The sequence below is a fragment of the Delphinus delphis genome, chromosome 4, assembly GCF_949987515.2.
Source record: "Delphinus delphis chromosome 4, mDelDel1.2, whole genome shotgun sequence".
In the NCBI taxonomy this organism is placed as follows: domain Eukaryota; kingdom Metazoa; phylum Chordata; class Mammalia; order Artiodactyla; family Delphinidae; genus Delphinus; species Delphinus delphis.
Window position 1 is genome coordinate 59,346,400 of NC_082686.1, and position 12,215 is coordinate 59,358,614.

Here is a 12,215-nt window from a genome sequence, read left to right on the forward strand (position 1 = left end):
AATGCTGCTTTCTTGATAGAGGCCCAGATAGCCCTCAAGGAAGCAAAACACCAGAGGGACTCACCATGAACAAAGTGGAGAGTAGCAGAGAGCACCTGATCACAAGCCCACACTCTGTTTTGAGATGGCTGGGCGGTTAGAGTGGGGTAGGGATGGTAGTGATAGGGAAACTAATAAAGAGGGGAAGGGAGAATTAGGCAAGGAACTTGCTCCAGGCAAAGGGAGAGAGTTCAGAGATACAATGTCCTTACAGGGGTAATAATAATAAACGCAATTATGTTAATACAAAGAGCCATAAAAACAATAAACACATGTGAGTTGTCAACAGTGTGCTTGGCGCTGCGGCAGAATTAAGCCCTCTCGGTTAGGCTGTGATCTGCATTCTGTCTGAACTCTGTGGGAAAGATGAGCAGCGCCACGCCACGAGCAGCCTGGGATGGAGGGAAGTACAGGCCCTGGGGTCTTTCTCCTGGCTAAATAATGTTGGTAAGGACTTCAACCTTCTTTGTTTTCTGTTGCGCTCTGACTGGTTGACTCAGGGTATAGGGGACACCCAAAGGCCAGAATGGAGGGAATCAAGAGTCCTGGGGAAAGTCTTTGGAAGAAGACAATGGGAAGGGGTAAGAGACATCTTTGAGATGTTGATCCATGAATAGTATATAAAAGAATATAGAAGAATCAATATGAGCGTTTCATGCATAGGTTCCTCATTGGTATCCCACATTATCAGTGAGAGTGGGACTTGGAGTCATCTTTGAAAAACAGACAGCTCAATACTCTGCTGGGGGCTCTGGGGAGAGGGAGTGTTTTCACTGCAGTGGAAGGCTGGCTGGCCCATTCCCTTGGGAAATTGAGAGTTCTGTACCCAGGATGGGCCCCAGGCCTGTACTCGTGAGTTGTGCCCTAGACGAGGAGGGTAAGAAGGTGGAAGCTGATATGGGCATTGAGTGGAGAGAAAAATAGGCCTTGGAGAATGTTAGGGGGAGAATGTTGGAGATAAGAGAAGGAAAGTGGGGAGGGAGGGAACTGGAGAAGAAAGGAGTGGAAAGAATACAAGTGCATAGTTCAAGGAAGGAGTATATAGTCTTTTTCACCTTGTTGAAAATGGATCATCCCCTTTCTCCACTTTCCCCTGGGGACAGACCCAAGAATCCAGGCACGTGGAGCTGAACGTTCCAGATACATCAATAAAGAAACTGGCTCATGCCTGGATTTCCAAAAGCATGAGAAAAAAATAGTACAACATATTGATTAAAGGATGTTTGTGTTGCCCTTTTAAACATCTTTGGATTCAGATTCAATTAAAATCATATACTTGGTGTAAAGTATGCATTTTTACTGATGAGAAACTGAAGAAAATAAAGTTGAGGCCCAAAAAGGTTAGGTGACTTTCTCAGAGCCACATGGTAGCTTGCTGCCTCCCAGTGCGGCTCTCCTGCCATAAAGGAGGCGGCACCTTCCTTCTCCCCACTCCCTGCCTGCCTGTCCGCTTTCAGAACGGTTCCTTCCCACTTTGGCACAAACTCCAGCGAACGCCTGCCTTAACCCTTCTGGGTCTCGGTCTCCTCAGCCTCGGTATAAGGGTGTGGACTGGATGACCCTTCACTATGTTTCATCACTTACAGATTAAGAAGGGGACCCATTTGCCACCAACTCAGTACGTGCTTGACTTCTCAATACCGTGGAAAAGTAGTTTTTAAAACGTGGCCCTGGACACACAGCATCAGCACCACCTGAGAACTTACTAAAAATGCAAATTCTCCGCCCTACCTCAGACCCTACCGAAGCCGAAACTCTGGGCGTGGAGCTCTGCAGCCTATGTTTTAATAAGCCTGCAGGGGGTTCTGATGCAGCTCAAGTTTGAGAACCGCTACTCTAAATGCTTTTCTGCCCAACACTAAAGGGAGGGCTTAACACGCACACGCGCACAAGGACGTAACTAACTTTTCTCTGTGGCCGCTACCCCTCCCTCGCCTCCCCACCCCCCATCCTTTTCCTCGCTCTTCCATCCTGGGATGATGAATGGAGGTCAGGGCAGGGCGCTGTCAACGGAGGAGGACGCGGCGAGCCCTCCCTTCCCCGACCCACCGGGTGGGTCGGTCGCGGGGAGGTAGCGTTGGGGCTGTGGTTTCCTTATAAATTTCTCGACAGCCGCTGCCCCATTTGGGGGGCATTTAGGGGCGCGTTTAACAACAGAGTTTACTTTTAATGATTTATCCAATCATTTGTTTGCAGAATGAAGGAGACCATTAAGAAGGGGGCTGTCAGAAAAAGACTTGGGGAGAAGAGACTGGGCGAAAGGAGGGAAGGATAGCGTAGCAGAGCAAGGGTCTGAGGTGAAGCTAAAGAGAAATGGGGGTTCCGGGGAGCCCGTGGGTGTGGGAGAAAGGCGGAGGACTTTGCTTTTGGTACCGGAAAGAAAGTGAAGTTTGGGGACAGCACGGGACTAAGGCGCAACAGAAAGAAAAATGGGTATTAGGAGAAAAACTGAGTTTGGGGGTACTGTTTTTTTTTTTTTTTTTCCCAGCTTCCTTTCCAAGACTTTCTTTGCTCCACTTTGCTCCTCCCCCTCTTCCCCGCCTCCTCTTCCCCCCTCCCCCTCCTCCTCCTCGCGCGGTAATGGGAGGCTCCTAGGCAGAAGCAAAAGAAGGAATTGTTTGCGAGTTCAGTCATCCAAAAAAGCTTCTTCCATATGGAGGGACCGGGTGCGCAGGGCGCGGCGTCCCCTGCCTTGTCCTCCCGCTGCTGCCGCCGCGGCCCCCGCTTCCTGCCGCAGGGACCCTGAGCCCCGGCCCGCCGGTGTCAGCAGCCGCGAGCGCACACGCACACTCACACTTACACACACAGGCGCACACACACTCACACTCACGCCCGCCGCAGCCGCACGCACCCGCACGCGCCCTCCCTCCCCGGCCCACAGCTTCTCGGTCCGGGGCTCCTTTGTTGCTCCCGCGGCCGCCGCTCTCCCGTTTTGTGTGTCCCTGGGTGTCACTGTGCGGGTTGTGTGTCCGTGCGGCACCGGGTTGTGTGGCTCTCTCTGCGCCCACCGCGTCCCCGGGCCCCGGCTCACCCTTCCCAGGAGCCGGCTGCACCAGAGGTGAGTCACGTCGCTGAGGTTTGTTTTCTTTTCATAAAAAGTTGTGTTTATTTGTTGGTTTGGGGAGGGGAGGGGGCGGGAGGCGGCTGCAGGCCGGGCGATACCGAGGAAGCGCCGGCGGGTGGCTGGTGGGGACGCGCCGGCGGCGGGAGCGGGTCCCAGCGCTCGGCCCGCGGGCTCCGGCGGGGGGCTGCGGCCGAGGCGGGCGGCGGGGTGCCGGGTGGCCGCCTCCAGGCCCGGGGCCGCCGCATCTCGTTCCGTGCGGGTGCGGTCTGGACGGTCGTTCCCGGAAGCTTCCCGGTGGAAGAAGGGCCCGGACAGCCTCCCAAACTTCCCCGGAGGTTGACACCGGTCTCCGGCTCCCAGCGTGGGGCTCTGGGGAGAAACCCACAAGGGGTCGGCAAATACACAGCACCACCGCACACCCATTTGGCCTCTTAGGGGGTGAAGGTTTACCGTCTCGGAGTTTAAAAATAATAATAATAAATAAATTTTAAAAATTAAAAAAAAAAACTAAACCCAAATGAGGGACCGAACGGACCGGGTGCAAAACAGTCCCAGAAAAGCATCCCCCGCTAGAGGGGTGGAAGGGCCGAGGCTGAAGTGAGAGTGTCCAGAGGTCCTCCTGGGGTTGTTCTCTTGGGAGTTTTTGTTGGTGTAACTGTGAGAGGTTGGGAAATGATCCTTTGGAACAGGTGGGAAGGGGCTGTGGAGAAGGGCAAGGAACCCAGGAAGAATTTTCTGCTGGATTTTTGAAGGCTCTGCTTAACTTTCAGGGTGCCCAGTGTTAGTTTGCTCTTCCAGACGGTAGGAGGAGTTTGAGGGCTGGGGGTGCAGGCAGACCTGGTGGAGTTTAAGGAGCCCTAGGGATTTGTTTGCTTGGTTTTGTTTTGGGTATGGGATTGCAGTGGCAGTGTTACTTGAAAGGTTGTTGTGTGTCTCCAGAGATGTGGCAGCAGAGCTAAGAATACCCAAACCACACACCAACGATCCTAAACAGGCACTTTCTGGGCGTGGTGGGGTGTTCTGCCTCTCCCCCATCCCTTCTCAGCAAGTTCAAATGGGTTTGCATAAGTTTTTGACCCAGAGTTACCTCTTTGAATGGACTGAGTGAAAAGTATGTTGTGGTTTCAGGCCCTTGTGCCACTTCCAAGTGCCTTGTACCCAGCTCACATTGGTCACCTAGATCTTTATTACCCAGAACCTTGCAAACACTGGCCATTGAATGAATGAAATTTTCAAAATTCTTGAATGCACAAACATTTCTGATTTATTCCACAATTGGGCCCTAAGCAGGCAGCCTAGCCCTGTGATGGTTTCTCATCTCTTTGGTTACAGTCAATAAATCAATCTCCATTTTCTCAAGGGCAGCGTGACAGTATTTAAACAGTCTCCTTGGACTAAGGTGGGGACGGATGCCCCCATACATCTGTCCAACCTGTTTTCTGAACTTAAAGTGAATCTGAGGCAAGAGTTTGGCCATTTTGAGGTATGTAACAGGTTTCCCAGGAACGTTTCTGAGGTCTTATAATTGGTACTTTTTTATGGTTTCATAATTGAAATCTAGAAGGTTCCCATGGTAATCTTGAAGCACCTTGGGGTCAGTGGGACAGAGGCAGGGTGAAAACAGAAGTGGAGTTATGATTTTCCTGTAGGATGAGTTTTTGGAGCGAGTGTATGGAAAATGAAAGAAGTAAGAGTTGCCGCTTTGCTGACATTGCCTGCCCCCAACTATTGCTTAAAGTTTGGCCCTTCAGGAGGCCGGAGGCTGTCTACACCTATGAAATCTGAGGATTGAGATGTCAGGCACTGTCTCGTTCATCCTCTGTCAAGAGATCTCAGAAGAGGAACACTGCAAGAAACAGCTTCTCAGGAGAAATTGCCCAAGCCACAGCACTGGCTTTACTGAGGAGAGGACATTGATAGAGTCCAGGATAGTTGGTTCCTTGACCACAGTTGGGATGGGGTTGTGGTGGGATAGAGGGAACCCTGCTTAGCTGTTGATCGGTTGGCCAACTTGAATAAGAGGGTGATTTTTGTTCCTTTACATCCTCCAAATGGGTCCAGAGATTTTCCTTTCTTTGAAATGCTCTTTCAAATGTTTGGGCTCCTAGCTCTCTTCAGCAACTTATCTGTGGTTTCCATACCCTAAGAAGGAGTAGGAGATTTTACTCATGAGATAATTCAGTTGACTTCCCCAGGGATCCCCAGGGTATAAGCAAGGATGGTGAGAAGTGAACCTGGTGGTCACAATATTCCATGGGACCCTAGGGTTCTGAGTTCAGATTTCCACAAAGTCACCAGTATGGTTAACGAATAAGGGTTTTCCTTTCTGTGTCTTTTAAACAAGCGGATAGAAGCTGAAGAGGACCCAAGTGCACCAGATAATTGCTTCCAGTACTTTCTGTCCTCTGAGTAAGAAAGTATTAACCTGGCACCAGAAGATATTGTACATTGGGAGTTTGCTTTCTTTCCTCCAAACTCCAAGCCTTCTTGCTATCTGTGAAAATAAGGAGGAGGGTGGATGGAAATTGGGGAGGGAGAGAAAAGAAAGTGATTTGTTACATTTTTTAAAGTGTATTTACTTTAACATATGGAACTTATTGTCATCTCCATACTTCAATTCAGCAAAAGTTTATAGCACATCAGACCCCAGACTGGGAGCTTTTTTGTCCCAAGAAAATAAGCTTTCTTAGTCAAAGGATGGTTCTCCAAATGACCCTCCCCTCCCAATTTTTATTTTTTGCACAAGCATGTACTACTAATAAAAAAAAATGTGTTTTAAAGTTACCCACATTGCCATACTGTAACTGTTTTTGTTCATCCACGTGCATACATACTTTTCACATAGCTCCAATAACAGTAAAGACTCTCGTAGTCAGACAGCCCTGAAGCAGCTCTACGCTTTTGACCAAAGACTCGTAGGGAGCAGGTATATCCAACCACTTTGCTATTGCTGGGAACAGCCTAAGTCCTGAGAATGCTCCCATGTGGAGCCTTTACATGTAATATTTTCATCATTTATGAGGCTGGATCAAATATTTGGGGCTGGAGGGTGGGATGGAAGAGGGTGTTTGTTTTTCATCTAGAAATCCATGTTTACAAAAAGCCTTCCTAAATAGGGCTCTTGCCTCCTTGGAGCCCTCAGGGTTGGAAATGGGTAGAGAAGGGGAGGTGGAATCGGGAAGTAAGACTTAAAGGATCCATCTCAAGTGGCACTGCCCTGAGGATTAGGAAACTTGGCTTGGACCCCTGGCTCTGCCTGTGGACTCCATTCACACTGACTCAATCCACTGAGCTAATTGCTCACTAAATCTCCATTACCACTGAGTTAGCTCCTTCCCCAAGCTTGCCCAGTCTCTCCTGCCTTTCCTTTTATTATTCCGCCATCCTACCATCTTTTCCATTTCTGCCACCACCATGCTTCTTCATGCCTTTGACAATTGCTGACACATGGCTGGACTCCCCACTGTCTACCCATCATCCCCCTACCCTCACGCCCCGCCAACGCCCATCGTCCATCAGTCCCATAAACTCATCCCCCAGTCTAAGCTTACAATCTAAATTTCTTAGCCCTCTCACATGTGGCTCTGTCTCATCTCATAATAATATTACCTTGATAGAACCCTTCTGCTCCAGCTGGACCCATCTATTAGCCGACCCTTGATTTTGGAAGGGATTCACTCCTTCTGCTGCCTTACCAGCCCCAGCCCCTTCCCTGTTAACCCACCTTACTTCGTATGAGGGCTGCTGATAATGTGTTCTTAACAGATATTTGGTGAATATTGGTGAAAATGGACCACTGGATGCAAAGGTAATGGTTTTGTAAGAGCAACAGACTGTTTTCAATGTAATCATTGTCCTTCATCTATTCAGTTCATTTCTAGCAAGGGGCCAGGTAACTGGAGATTTAAGGAAGCCTGTGGTTTAGAAAAACTGCTTTTTCTCTGTTTTCTTATTTGTAAAATGGACTAATAAGGAATTACTCTGGTTTATAGCAATGTACCTTATAAAAAGCAAATACTTTCAAAGTGTTTATTTACTTTGTTTGAGACACTTTCTTTTTCCTCAGGCCCAGAACAAGCTTCCTGGAACCCGTGACCCATGACGTCTTGTCAACATTCACACCGTCTGAGGGTATCAGCAATGAAGTAGAAGAAGCAGGTGAGGTTTTCTGCCCATAGTCTAATATCTCTAGCCTATTGGGTCAGTCATATTTTCATGTTTTATGTTTCTGCTTGAAGATAAGAGTGTTTCCCATCCTTCAGTATTGAAAGGGTCCAGTTTTGAATGGAATCTGAACTAAACAAGTTGGTTCTAGTTCAGCTCGGATACTCTTATAGTCAGAGCCTGTGGTGGCCTCTTTCCCCTGGCGTGACCACGTCACCCCCCTTTCCCTGTGGCAAATTCTGTTCAACATGTTGGTTATAAACCATTTACTGTGGATTTGGAGCCCAAGACTGCTGTGGAAAAGTCCTGCTTAGGTTTGGATGAGGAAAGTCCTGTGTTTATGTGTCTACCAATGGTATTACAGCAAATGCCTTCTCATCTGATGTACTGGGCTGTGTTTATCTCACAAAACCCAGAGGGATTCCGTGTCATACCATCTTCTGAAATAAAGTTAGGAAATAGTTTCTCTTTTCCTAATGGTGAATTTGGCCTTATCTTCAAAGAAGGCCTTTGATGTTTGGGACAGGGTTATTGGGCAGTAAGAGGAAATGGTAGGAGAAAGATCAGAGCCAATGATACACAGTCAACTTAACTTGGTTGCCAGAGAAAACGTTGAGGAAAGTCTCAACTAGTTCTCCTAGTTGGTAACGGGAAAGTACATTTATGGGTTGAATAAAAAATCATCCAAAAGGAGCTGAGCAGCAGAAAATATGGAAAAGAAATGTTTATTCTTCTCCAAAATGAGCTTGGACAGCATTGGACAAGATGAGGGTGATGACTCATTTGTAGGTTGGAGCCTACATCCTTTCAACAAGCTTTTATTCAGCACTCGCTCGCTGTGTGCTCAATATCAATACCAGAGCACACGCCTTCCAGAATTCCATGACTGAGGGGAGGGGACATGCAGGGCACGGCAATGCAAACTCCAGTGTGAAAGTGCTTGGACTGGGTCATGAAGAAAGGCTCCTGGAAGGAGGAGAGCCTGGGAGCCTCTCAGGCTAAGTCCTAGAGGCAGCGATGGGGCTGGCAGGACTGAAACGTTCTTTTACCTCTGCCCGTATGTTGTTCATTATTTTCTCCCTGCAAACTTACTTTTCCTAAGCAGATAATAGACTGAAGTATTAAGACAGGAGATTTCAAGTTCAGAGTGATTTTTTTTTAATTTTAGTAAAGTTAAAAACTGGAGGGGCTTCCTTGGTGGCGCAGTTGAGAGTCCACCTGCAGATGCAGGGGACACGGTTCGTGCCCCGGTCCGGGAAGATCGCACATGCCGCGGAGCGGCTGGGCCCCTGAGCCATGGCCGCTGAGCCTGCGCGTCAGGAGCCTGTGCTCCGCAACGGGAGAGGCCCGCATACCGCAAAAAAAACCAAACAAACTGGAATCTCTGCATTAAATACAGAACCTCAGAAATGCGAGTCTTCGACAAGTTTCTAAAAGCAGTTACTGAGTAGCTTTCAGGGGAAAAAGGAGAAATTTGTGATCTTTTCTTTCTCAGCCAGGTCTGATTTTAGCTGAGAATGCTAGAAACACATGCCTGAATTCAGCTTTTCACTTTTAAATTCCATTTGCCCTTTGTTCTGCTGTCTGGGGTAGGTTTGCTTGGCTCTGAAATTATTCCCAGAGTAACAAGTGAGAAGACGTTTATTTTAGGGGCAAATAAAGGTTGCTGGGCTCTCCAGTTGCCCAGGAACCTCCTTGGCTGCTACGGGGTGGCGGTCGCACAGGATGGGAGCTACAGGTAAGAGGAGAAGGGTGTGTAGAACTGGTTGGCCTTGGAGGCTGGGCTGGAATTGGACTCTCGAAGAGAGCACTCCGCAGGTCTCCCGGCCTGCCAATATTTTTCCAGAATAGTCCCAGCCAAGTGCCTTGACTAGTCTGAACTTACCTAACATTGCAATCCCAGCAGGTCTATTAGGTATGGGTCACAGTTAATTGGAGAGGAAAATTGGGGGGTTCTGGGTTTCTTACTTTTCTGTGGAAGCAGAGGCTGCTCTTAATTGCTTTACAGAGCATCTCCCCCGCCACCCCCCGACTTGGCTCTCTGCTTTTCTGCCTGATGACTGTCGTCCCACAGAGGTGTCACGGTACCTTGTCCTTTTTTACGGACTTGCGCCCGCGTGAGGGATTTCATCACGCAGTCAGTCAGCACAGTACCCACTTTTGCAAGTGAGACCACGTAGAGTGACGGAAATTCACGGCTGTGTACTTGTGTCGTTATGAACGGATGTCTTGTAGTGAACAAGTTACATAAAAATCTGCTGTGTTACAGCCAAGGGTTAGAATCTAATGTCTCTTGCAATGCACAGGCCTTCCAAGCAATCGCCTGCAGCCCTTTCTGGACAGCGCTGGTGGTCTGGCCGTCGTGAAGGCCGCGTTGGCTCCAGGTGAAAGCCCCCCGCAGTCAGGTGCCTGTCGTTCTGTAGCCTTCTGTTGCAGAGATGGAGGCTGGGTCGTCAGGCCCGGCTCTCGCCTGCCTGGACGGTGGCAGCTTGCCAGCGCGTTTCACTGGGTGGTCTTCAACAATGGGAGGGGTGGGGAGCTCAGCTCTCCTCACCAAAGGGGAACAAGAAGGTTGGCAGCCAACCCCGTCACTGAAACACCACAAAGGTCCCGAGTGTGCCTGAAAAGGACAGAACAGGTTGCTGAAAGCAGTATTGTGATGGAGTTCATTTTTGTTCCCCTGATTTCACAAACCAAGCCTTACAATGTATGTGGTGATTCTCCCTCAAGAGGGTGAGCACACATGAGCAGCAGGTGCCCTCCGTCACGGACGTTCCCGTGCCCTTCATTCCCTTACCCTCTCAGGGAATCAGCTGTGGACCTGAAGGGCAGGCCGAGAAGGCCGAGACGGGCAGATCCCAGTGCCAAAGAGGCAGCTGCACCTGCCTCCGTCGTCCTTCTGATGACGGTGAGAACGAGAGCTGCCATTTAGTGAGACCTACTGTGTGCCAGGCCCTGCGCTGAGCCCTGTGAGCACTGTCCCTGCAACCCCCCAGCAGTCCTGTGAAGACGGGCAGCATGATCCTATTCGGCAGATAAGAGAGCTGAAGCCTAAATAATTGCAGGGACTTGTTCTGGTCTCACAGCTGGTAAGTGGCAGCTTACCAAGATTTCATGGCAGGGCTGCTGACTCCAAAACTCGGGCTTTGAGAAAAAAAAAGTATCCAGACAATCTCCCCTCTCAGTCTCTCTAAGTAGAGCCCCCTCAGCTTGGGAGAACTGTTTCTTTTGCAACTAACAGAGTGCAAGGGGCAGGCGGCGGCCTTTATGAGACTTGCCTTAAGAGACATGAATTGAAAACTGGGGCCACAGCCGGAAGGTTTTGAGTGGTTCCACAGCAGCAGCCTGAGGGAGGCTGGGTCCTGAGGCCCAGATGATGTCTGACTTCGTAGGCAGTGCTGAAAGCTGCCTCTATCTCGGGTCTCCTCTTGGAACGTGTCTCCCGGCTTTTGCTCGCCCTGGGACATCATCTGAACTGGCTGTCTGAGTCTCTGCTCCCACTACAGGTGCCAGCTGAATCCACGTGCTCCTTGGGCCTCTGCAAGTCTGCTCAGGGTCCTCTGAGCCTCGGCAGGGTGAGGGGGGAGAAGGCGTTCTGCCCAGCAGGCGCTTTTCCTGGTCAGGAGAAGTGGTAGCTTGTGCAGAAAAATACCCTGGGGAAGGAAGTAGCAACTTCGACAGACAGGTAACTGACAGGAGATGGTACCTTCCAGGCAAATACAGGGCATCCAGCAGAAAGAATGCTACGGGCCGTTACCTGCAGAGCAAAACCGAGTCTCCCAGCTGGCTTCAGAGAGTGGGGAGATTTGGCTGCCATGAGCATGGAGTTGCCCTCAGTTCCTTGTTTTTCTTTAAAAATTGTGGAAAGCCTGAAGCCAGGATGTTCTGGCTTTGCGTGTGTGTGTGGCGGGGTGGGTATAGGATACCTGGGTTTAAGATATAATTATGTGACCAACTAGTTGGGTAACCCAGAGGAAATCATGGAAACTCTCTGAGCCTCTCTTTCCCCATCCTCGCAAGCTGCCTTTTCAGGGCACTATGTGGATGCAGAGACATGGCACAAGGGAACACTTTTGATGCAGAAGGTTCCTGCCCACCTCAAAAGCCTCTGGCATCTGTGCTCACCCAAGATGAGTTGGGAGATAAGACATTTGAGGGAACTGGCCAGAGGTCAGAGTCTAGGCACAAGGGCTGCATTTGCTTCTGTGGTTGTGTTTGTTTTCTAAGAGCAGAGGCCTGAACTGAAGGCAGTTACGTCCCATTGCCAGATAAGCTGCTTTTCCCTCTCTTGTGGGAAGAGACAGTGAAGGCCTCAGGGTCTGGCAGGACTTGAGAGAAGAAAAGCTCTCGTGGCAAGAGGATCCTGGTTCGCACTGTTCCTGAGAGAGGTCTGAAGAGAGTTGGGGTGACCCCATCTGAGAGAGCAGAGGTTTGGAGTGAATCTTACTAGAAAAAGGGGGAAGTGCTGGAGAAAGACGGTTGTTGCAGGAGGGAGCCATGTCTCTGGGGCCACTTCCAGGTTGGAGATGGTGTGGCATCCTGGTTAAGGGCGGGCTTTGGAACCAGACAGGCCTGGATTTGAACGTAGCTTTGCCAGGTGGTAGGCGTATGACCCTGGGCTAGTCACCTCCACTCTGAAACGCTAGTTTCTTAAAGTTGTTGCAAAGAGAAAGCAAGATACTGCATATAAAGCGCACAAAATGCATTGTGAACATTCAGGAGAAGGTGGCCGTTAATAGGAAAAGAAAGGAAAGAAAAACAGACTGGAAGGAGAGTTATCGGGGGATTGGACAGCTGGAAAGAGGAGTAGGTGGAAGGCTGCACTGATGGAACCCCCCACTGGCTCAAGGCTCTACAGAGATGAGGGAATGAGAAGATGGGGAAAGAGAGGAGTCCACAGTGGGCAAGGTTGTGCCCCAGGTGCCCCCGTAGGTACCAGTCTTTAGGC

General features: G+C 49.7%; 1 protein-coding gene across 2 annotated transcripts in view; it reads left to right on the forward strand.

Annotated features, from left to right (window-relative positions):
- Positions 1–12,215, forward strand: part of BOC (BOC cell adhesion associated, oncogene regulated) — a 264,043-nt gene that overhangs the window by 181,806 nt on the left and 70,022 nt on the right. Inside the window, exons 1-2 of one of the 2 annotated variants that reach the window (XM_060010634.1) lie at positions 2,691–3,097; positions 7,170–7,261. The gene's annotated coding sequence lies outside the window, so the exon portion shown is untranslated. Of the gene's footprint in view, positions 1–2,690; positions 3,098–7,169; positions 7,262–12,215 lie in introns of those variants that run through there. The other variant, XM_060010636.1, reaches the window with a different exon arrangement.